Here is an 8,073-nt window from a genome sequence, read left to right as displayed (position 1 = left end):
AAAGGGCCGGGGAATATTTCACACAGCCCGCTTTTAAAACACGAGGAGAGGTGTTTGTTTGTTTGTTTGTTTGTTTTAAAGGGGACCTCTGCAAAATGGATGCGAGACGCAGTTCCAAAACTTTGCTCACCAAAAACGCCACATGCCTACACGCACGCACACACCCCGGCCTGCGTTCACACGTTCCAACCCGCAAACCTCCCCTCCCCTCCCCGTGAAAGGTCTTTCCTCGGATATCGGAGCAGGCGATTGGAACGCGGCTCTTTCCCCGAATGAGCCACCGAGGGTGGTGTTGATGGTGTGGGAGACAGTCTCTTTTGGGCGCCACGTGAGAACGGCTTCATCCTGCGTGCAGCCTGCCTTCGCTTCGGAATCCGGCTGGGGGGGAGAGAGAGAGAGAGAGAGACTAGAGAATCCAGCCCTGTTTTTCCCGCGAGCCCAACCAGCGGCGAAGGCCACGGAACGGGCTTGCTGCTGCACTCGCGGCCCGCGATGTGAATCCTGCAGCTTCGCTTTCGCCTAGCGCCAGGAGAGGAGCAGACCTGGGTGGGGGGCTCCGAATACAGCAGCAGCCGCCGGCGAAATCCGACCCCCCCCCCGTGCCACCGCCGCCTTTTCGCCCCCAGCCGTCTCTGCCTTATCGGCCAAGGAAACCGGGGGGGGGGAGGGGTGGTTATTCATAAACCAGCACCCCTCTTTTTTTTTTTCAAAAAGCACCCTTTCTGCAGCAGCTGTCCTCTCTCTCCCACCCCCTCCCCACCCACAACCCGGGCTACAAAAGGTGCTTTGCCATTGCCTTCTCAAGCCGGTGTAGAGTTGCAGAGAAAGGCGGCGGAGAGGGAGGGGGGGTTCTCCTCTCCCCCCCCCCCAACATGCATGCTTTTCGTGCGTCGCTACCGGATTTTGTGCAAATCGGATGTCTGCGGGCGAGGATCCCTTGAATGCGAGGCAGGGACAGGTGTAAAAAGGGAAAAAAAGGGGGGGGGGAGAAGAAGAGAAGGAGGAGTCCGGCCTGCCCCCTTTCTTCTCCTCTCGAAAGGCTTTGGAGAGTTCTCTTCTTCTTCCCCCCCCCCCCTAAAAAATAAAAAAAGAAAGATCCAAACGGCGTACCGCAGCAAAAAAGGATTGCTTGCCTCTCGGAGAGACACCCAGGTCCGTTCAAGGTAAGAGAAATGCCATTTATTTTCCAGGGCAGGGGAGGGGAGGGGAGGGGAGGGGGGTTTATGAACCCCCCCCCCTGTGTCTTTGAAGCTTGCAAACTTTGTCGAGGGGCCCGGGGGGGGGAGGAAGAAGGCGAGCGGGGGGGGGGGTCCTTGGAAAGAAATCTCCTTTTGGAAAGAAAAAAAAAGGGGGGGGGGAGAGCCAAGAAGGACAGCTGTCGATCTCGCCTCTTTTGTGTCCTTAGTTTCCCCACTGGGAGAGGAATGGTTGTCTCCCCTCTCCCCCGGGTGTCATCGGCCGCTTGCCAAATGTCATCGCGGATGGGTTTTCAGGCTCAGGGATGCTGCCCCCCCATACACACACACACACCTTCCTCCGCTCAGCCTCTCTGAAAGAAAAGCCGAAATGTGACGACCCCAATAAGCACCTTGGAAAGGGTCATGCAGGGGATTGGGGGGGGGGGAGTTTGGCCACCAAAGATCCCCGCTTGGGAGCCAGAAGGTGGGAATAGGTTTATAAATGGGATGCTAGACACAAAAGCAAAGGGGGGGGAGGATTCTCTCCTAGATGGGGAGTGCTGAAGAAACCCCCCCCCACCCAATATTAGAATTGCACAGCCCTTCAGGGTGGTAGCCCTGTGATAAGAGAGAGGCATCCTTTGTGTGTGTGTGTGTGTTCACACTTTTCCTGGCATGCACACAGTTGGGGGTGAATAAGGGAGGGGGTGCTGTCCTCCTCCGCCCCTGCTTGGGGGTCCAGGTGCAGCAGGCTTTGAAATGCAAAGGGGCCTGGGTGGGGAGTGAGGAAGAGGTTGGGTTCCAAGCAGATTGCAGAAATTTGGAGTTGGGGAGAGGGAAAGAAGGGGGTGGAGAGGATGATTCTCCTTCCTGGCTATTGTTTCCTATCTGCCGATTTTTTTTGGGGGGGGGGCAATTCCATGCCATGGCTTTGCTTGGGTTTGTCTTCAAGCCTGCTGGGCTGGGAGTTGTTCAGAGGGAAAGAGCCCCCTCTCCAACTGTGAGATAAGAGGGTGATGTAGGAAAAGCGAGGTGGGGGTGGGGTGGGGGTGGGGGTGGGGGTGGGGGGAGAGAGCTGGGTGTCTGTCTCCTCCCCCTCCCTTTCCTTCCACCAATCTTTGGGGTTCCAGTGTTTTGGGGTGGGGGGGAGGGGAAGCCGAGCTGTATTTTGCAAAATAACTTTTGTAAAATAGAAGGAGCGGCGTGGGAAGTGGGGAAGGATAAAAATAATACAGCCGAGGAACACGTTTAGAGGGTTGCATTAGAAGGCGGTGTATGTTGGGCTTCACCCAACAAGGGTGTGTGTAGAATCATAGAATCATAGCATCATAGAGTTGGAAGGGGCCACCGAGGCCATCTAGTCCAACCCCCTGCTCAATGCAGGATCAGCCCAAAGCATCCTAAAGCATCCAAGAAAAGTGTGTATCCAGCCTTCGTTTGGAGACTGCCAGTGTGCGTTTTGTTGGGGGCTGTGTGTATGCGGAAGGGGGAAGAATTCATGGAAGTGGCCCTTTGTAAGGTAGACTGCAACTGCTACTAGCTTCTCTCCACCTCCCTTTCAGGCTAGGGCTGTGGTTCTGTGGCCTCTGGCTGGCGTGTAGAAGGTCCCAGGTTCAATCCCTCACATCTCCAATTTAAAGGCGGAAGGTGAGGTGGCAGAGCTCAGCCTGAGACCCTGGAGAGCAGTTGCCTGTCTGAGTAAGCAACACTGACCTGGAGGGACCAAAGGTCTGATTGTGTGTGTTGCGTGGTCACTAAAATTAGCCATGGATATGTTTTGTGCTGCAGGTGACTCCTTTGTTATCCTGCCCCCTGTGGTGGATCGACTCTAAATAAGTGCTGAAGTGCTTGGCTTTTGTGATCCTTTCTTGCATGCTGTTTCATGTATTGTTTATAAGTTCAATGTATATAAATATAATAAATAAAATTAATAAATGCCCAGGGAAATGCTGATCGCCCATGTGGGATCAGAAGGCAAAGTGTTTCCAGGCCAGACTGATCAGTGATTCAGGTTTTTTTTTGGGGGGGGGGATAATCTCTGAATAGAATTGGGGTCACTGTGGGTGGGCAGGTCATTGTGAATTTCCGGTATTCTGCAGGGGGTCGGACTAGATGGCCCCGGAGGTCCCATCCCACTCTACGATTCTATTATTCTATGAGTTCTTAGCTGCTTGGAAGGGCTCTGACCATGAACTTCCTACTCCAGATGTGTGCCTACTAGCTGCAGTTATGAGAAGGCGCTTTGTGCATGTGCATTCTGTGATTTTGACTTCAGCTGTGGCCAGTGGCAACATTTTCATTTCCCATGTGCCATGTTTCTGGCCCTCATTGCCTGTCCTGTTGACATGCAGCAAAAGGCCTTGGGTTAGAGAAAAGGACTCAACTAGCGGGTGGGTTTTCCCCACCCTTGAAATTCAGATGTGTGCATGGGACACGGTGCTTGGCTTATGTGGTGGTGCAGGAAGGTTTCTCTGCCCATGTTCACCTGCTCTTGTGGCTGAATTTCGCAGTCAAGGAGGAAAGTTGGGGCTAAGCTTTGAAATTCCTTGGTCCTGATTGAAGCTGCCTTGTTTCATTGATGGAGAAAACCAGCAGTGATCTTTGTGATTTGTGGGAGTTGCTGTGAGTGTGAAGGAACATTATTTTTTGGGGGGAGGGGGCAGGGGGAGAGGGATTGAAATCAACATGAGTGCTTTTAAATATAGGGAAAGAGACTGCTCTTTCCTCCTTTCATCTCTTCTTCGTAACTTACACTTCTGGGTTTCCATTCCTGGAGGCTCTCTGGTTTTGTGTTAGAACCATCCCCACCAATCTCTGCTCATCACAACTAAGCAACCCCACCCATCACTCCCCAATTTGGCCAGAATTGCTGCTTTTATTTGTTACACCCTTCCCCCTTGAATGCCCTGGAGCAGGGGTCGTCAAACTGCGGCCCTCCAGATGTCCATGGCCTACAGTTCCCATGAGCCCCTGCCAGCAAACGCTGGCAGGGGCTCATGGGAATTGTAGGCCATGGACATCTGGAGGGCCGCAGTTTGACGACCCCTGCCCTGGAGCAAAACCAGGTAGATCAGGTTTGCAGAGGGAAACAATCTATTCCATGCCATTTTTGTCCTGCCTTTCCTCTGGGAAAGCTCAGGGTGGGCTACGTGGTTATCCTTCCCCCCATTCAGCCTCACAATAATCCTGCGAGGTGGGCCTGGCAAGTAAAAAGGCACTGTCGCGTGAACCCTGAGTCGGAGGCCGGCTCCTCAAATGGGGTGTGAGGCAAGCAGACCTCTGAGCCCAGACAGAGCACTCCCCACTTTCCGCCAGAGAATAGCCACAATCTGCTCCTGCCTCTTACCTCCTGCCTGCCTTGCTTGCAAATGTATTCTTGTTAATTCCAGCAGAACAAGAATCGATAGAGACCACCAGAGGAGGACTCAATTGGACCCTTGTGGTTTCTCAGGGCCTGTTCAGTCTCCCCCCGCCCTTTTCTTTCCTTTCCTTCTTACACTCTGGCTGCATCCATCAGGCCTTGGCTCCCATCCCGGGTCCACGGATTCCGTTCTTCCCGTGGCTCGAAAATCAGATTTTCTTTCTCCTGCATCTGTCTTGGAAAGGCATGGAGCGTTCTGAAACAAAACAAAAAACTGCCCAGTCATGGTGTCAGATCGCAAATCAAAGGTTATTCATAATCATAAAAGAGCCTAGGCTAAAATCGGGCATGGGGGGGGGGGGAGGGATGGTTTTTGGCTTTTCCTGCAAGCCTCCAGCTCTCTGCCACTGATTCACCTTTTGACCTTGGGAGGGTAAGTGCTCTGGACGATTCCATTAGCTGCATCCAGAGTTTGGCATCCTGATCTCTGCTGCTCCAAGGAGAATTTGCATCTCTGTATCACATCCCGTGTTCTGACAGCGGTTCCTGCAAGGTTTGGGTTTAGGATCTAGCAGGGGGGTGGCTGCTGAAGGAGGAGAATAACATGACACGCACGAGAGACAACTGCCCTCCAGGAAACTCCTGGAGATTTGGGAGTGGAGCCTAGGCACCCATCTGAGCCAGAACTGGACAGTGGGAACAATCTCCAAGTTTTGGCTAGGAGGGATGGCTGGGGGAAATAAGTTAGCATTTTGGATCTGGGAGAGCCAGTCTGTATCTGCAATCTGCCATGCTGAGTGACCTTGGACCAATCACACTTGTCCCGCTAACCTACCTTGCAAGGCTGTTGTGATGATAAAATGGAGAATGATGTAAGGCACTTGGATCCGCTGAGAAGAAGTTTGGTTCTAAATGAAGGAAGTAATTAAATGCATCCTTTAAGGTCCCTCCTTCCATTACAGGTGAAGCCCCATGCTCTGGCAGCGGACCCTCCGGGGGGCTCAGAAACCAGCCAAGCATTCTGGCCCCTGACCCCCATCCTGTCTAGGTGAACTCTAGACTTTGTGGATGGGGCAGATGTGTAATTAAAAACAAGGAAGCCAGAACATCTGTATCTATAAGACAGAATTTGACTGTTCTGCATTTAAGCTGGTTATCCCGTATCTGCTTGACGCTTTGCTATTAAAAGGTGGAGAGGTTTTCGGGAATGTGTTTGGAAACAGCTCCAGCTCCTGAAGATAACTGAGAGAATTCTTTCTGTGTGAGGGAAAGATCACTGTGTATCTTGTTGTAGAGATTCCATCCTCTTATGTTTTATGAACAAAGAATCCCAAAGAGTCCAAAACTGGGAAGGACAGACTGTACCACTTGGAGCTCCATGTGGTGATCCCATTTTTGAATGGTTGAAACAGCTTCCCTGCAAGCAGAAAGCTAGCCTGGCACTGTCTGGGATAGACTGACCCCTCCTTGGGATAGACTCCAACTAGATTTTCTTTAGTTCTTGATGAATTACTTTTTTATAGAGAGAATATTGAGAATTTTTATCTTCTACCTGCATCCTGAAACCACACCTTTTCTGGGGTATTTGTTGTTTGTTTGTTTTGGTAACCCTCATTGGGTTTTTCAAGGAAAGAGATGTTCAGAGGTGGTTTGCCATGGCCTGCCTATGCATAGTAAACCCTAGCATTCCTGTATAGTCTCCCATCCAAATACTAACCAAGACCAACTTTACTTAGCTTCCAAGATTAGAAAAATAGAACCATAGAGTTGGAAGGGGCCAGACAGGCCATCTAGTCCAATCCCTTGATCAATGCTGGATCAGCCTAAAGCAGGGGTGGCAATATGCTGGCAGACTCTCGTGGGAATTGTAGTCCATGGACATCTGGAGAGCCACAGTTTTGGCCACCTCTGGTCTAAAGCATCCATGATAAGTATCTGTCCAGCTGCTGCTTGAAGACTGCCAGCGTGGGTGAGGTCACCTCTGATGAGATCAGGCTAGTTTGGGTCTTCCAGGCAGAGTTCACAGAGTAGTTCTTTTCCTAAACTAGATGTAACATTTGCCCATGGATCGGGTCAAGTTCTGATCTCCACTCCAGCTGACCCTCACACTGTCCCAGTAAGGTAGCAGCTGCCAAAAACTGTCCCCATTGATTCATATGGATCGGAATCATGGCACCAGAGATGGGGGGAGGGGGGTCAGCATCCCCATGGCTGTTCTACTGACCTGAAATGACCCTGGGGGGAATTATTTGGCCCTGCTGCACATGTCTTTTGTTAACTCTGCATTGTGTGTGTGCATACCTGGACTGCATAGATCCAAATTTCTGATATATGCAATGCTGAGCAAAGGCGAGGATTCAAAGGTACATTGGGGGTGGGGTGGCTGACTCAAGCCAGACATCCTCATCTCTGAGCGGATTGAAATTTGGACACTGTGAGTCACTCTCTGAGAGCAGAGTAGCCAGGTTCCTCCCCTCCCTGCTACCGGCGAGGGATGAGGGGGATGACTGCTCGATCCAGGTTGGGGAACTCTTGCAGATTTGGGGGGGGGGTGGCTGGGGAGGACAGGCAGCTCAGTGGAGTACAATGCCTCCGAAGCATTCATTTTCACCAGGGGGACTGATTTCTGTAGTCCGGAAATAAGATGTAATTCCAGGAGATCCCCAGCTCCTACCAGAAGGCTGGCATCCCTAGTGGATGGGAAGTGGGTTGCTCTTTCAGGTGGGTACCCACTGGTGGGTACACAATGATGCTCCCCTCTGGATTGCAAGACTGGCGCAGACTTCTGCAGCTTCAGATCCAGAATGACAGGTTCCCGTGGACCCTTCTCCCAGAGCCCATTGCCAGAGGAGAATACAATTAATTATCCTAGATCAGGGGTAGTCAAACTGCGGCCCTCCAGATGTCCATGGACTACAATTCCCAGAAGCCCCTGCCAGCATTTGCTGGCAGGGGCTTCTGGGAATTGTGGTCCATGGACATCTGGAGGGCCGCAGTTTGACTACCCCTGTCCTAGATAGATCACGAGGCCACCCATCGCCCTGTGAACCCCACCCTGGGAGGTTTGCCATCATGTCACAGCCCCCGTAAGGTTCCAGCAGAGCTGTTTCACTCAGAGTGCCTCGACCTGCCCTGGGCCCCCCATCTGGCCGACCCTGGCAACAATAAGAACGAGAGCTTTTTTTGTACCCTGCTTTTTACTACCTGAAGGAGTCCCTTAAAACAGTTTTTAATTGCCTTCCCTTCCTCTCCTCTCAACAGACATTCTGTGAAATAGGTGGGGCTGGGGGAGCTCTGAGAGAACTGGGACTGCCCCAAGGTCACTCAGCAGGCCTCATGTGTCTCAAAGAGGCTGACAATTGCCTTCCCTTCCTAGGAAAATCCTAGAGACTTTGGGGGTGGGGCCAAGGAGTGGGTAGGATTTGGGGTGGGATCCCAGTGGAGTATAATGCTATGGAGCCCGCCCTCCCAAGCAGCCATCTTATCCAGGGGAACTGACCTCTTTCATCTGGCCATCAGTTGTAACAGCGGGAG

The 8,073-nt window shown here is 52.0% G+C and overlaps 1 protein-coding gene across 2 annotated transcripts in view; it reads left to right on the top strand.

Annotated features, from left to right (window-relative positions):
- The first annotated feature begins 376 nt into the window (after positions 1-376).
- The window catches only part of SEMA6B (semaphorin 6B), a 175,485-nt gene continuing 167,788 nt past the window's right edge, over positions 377-8,073 (top strand). For both annotated transcript variants that reach the window (XM_077331949.1, XM_077331950.1), the window contains exon 1: positions 377-1,163. The gene's annotated coding sequence lies outside the window, so the exon portion shown is untranslated. The remainder of the gene's footprint in view (positions 1,164-8,073) is intronic.

This window comes from Paroedura picta, chromosome 4 (assembly GCF_049243985.1).
Source record: "Paroedura picta isolate Pp20150507F chromosome 4, Ppicta_v3.0, whole genome shotgun sequence".
Taxonomy (NCBI): domain Eukaryota; kingdom Metazoa; phylum Chordata; class Lepidosauria; order Squamata; family Gekkonidae; genus Paroedura; species Paroedura picta.
This window is presented reverse-complemented; position numbering and strand designations above follow the sequence as displayed.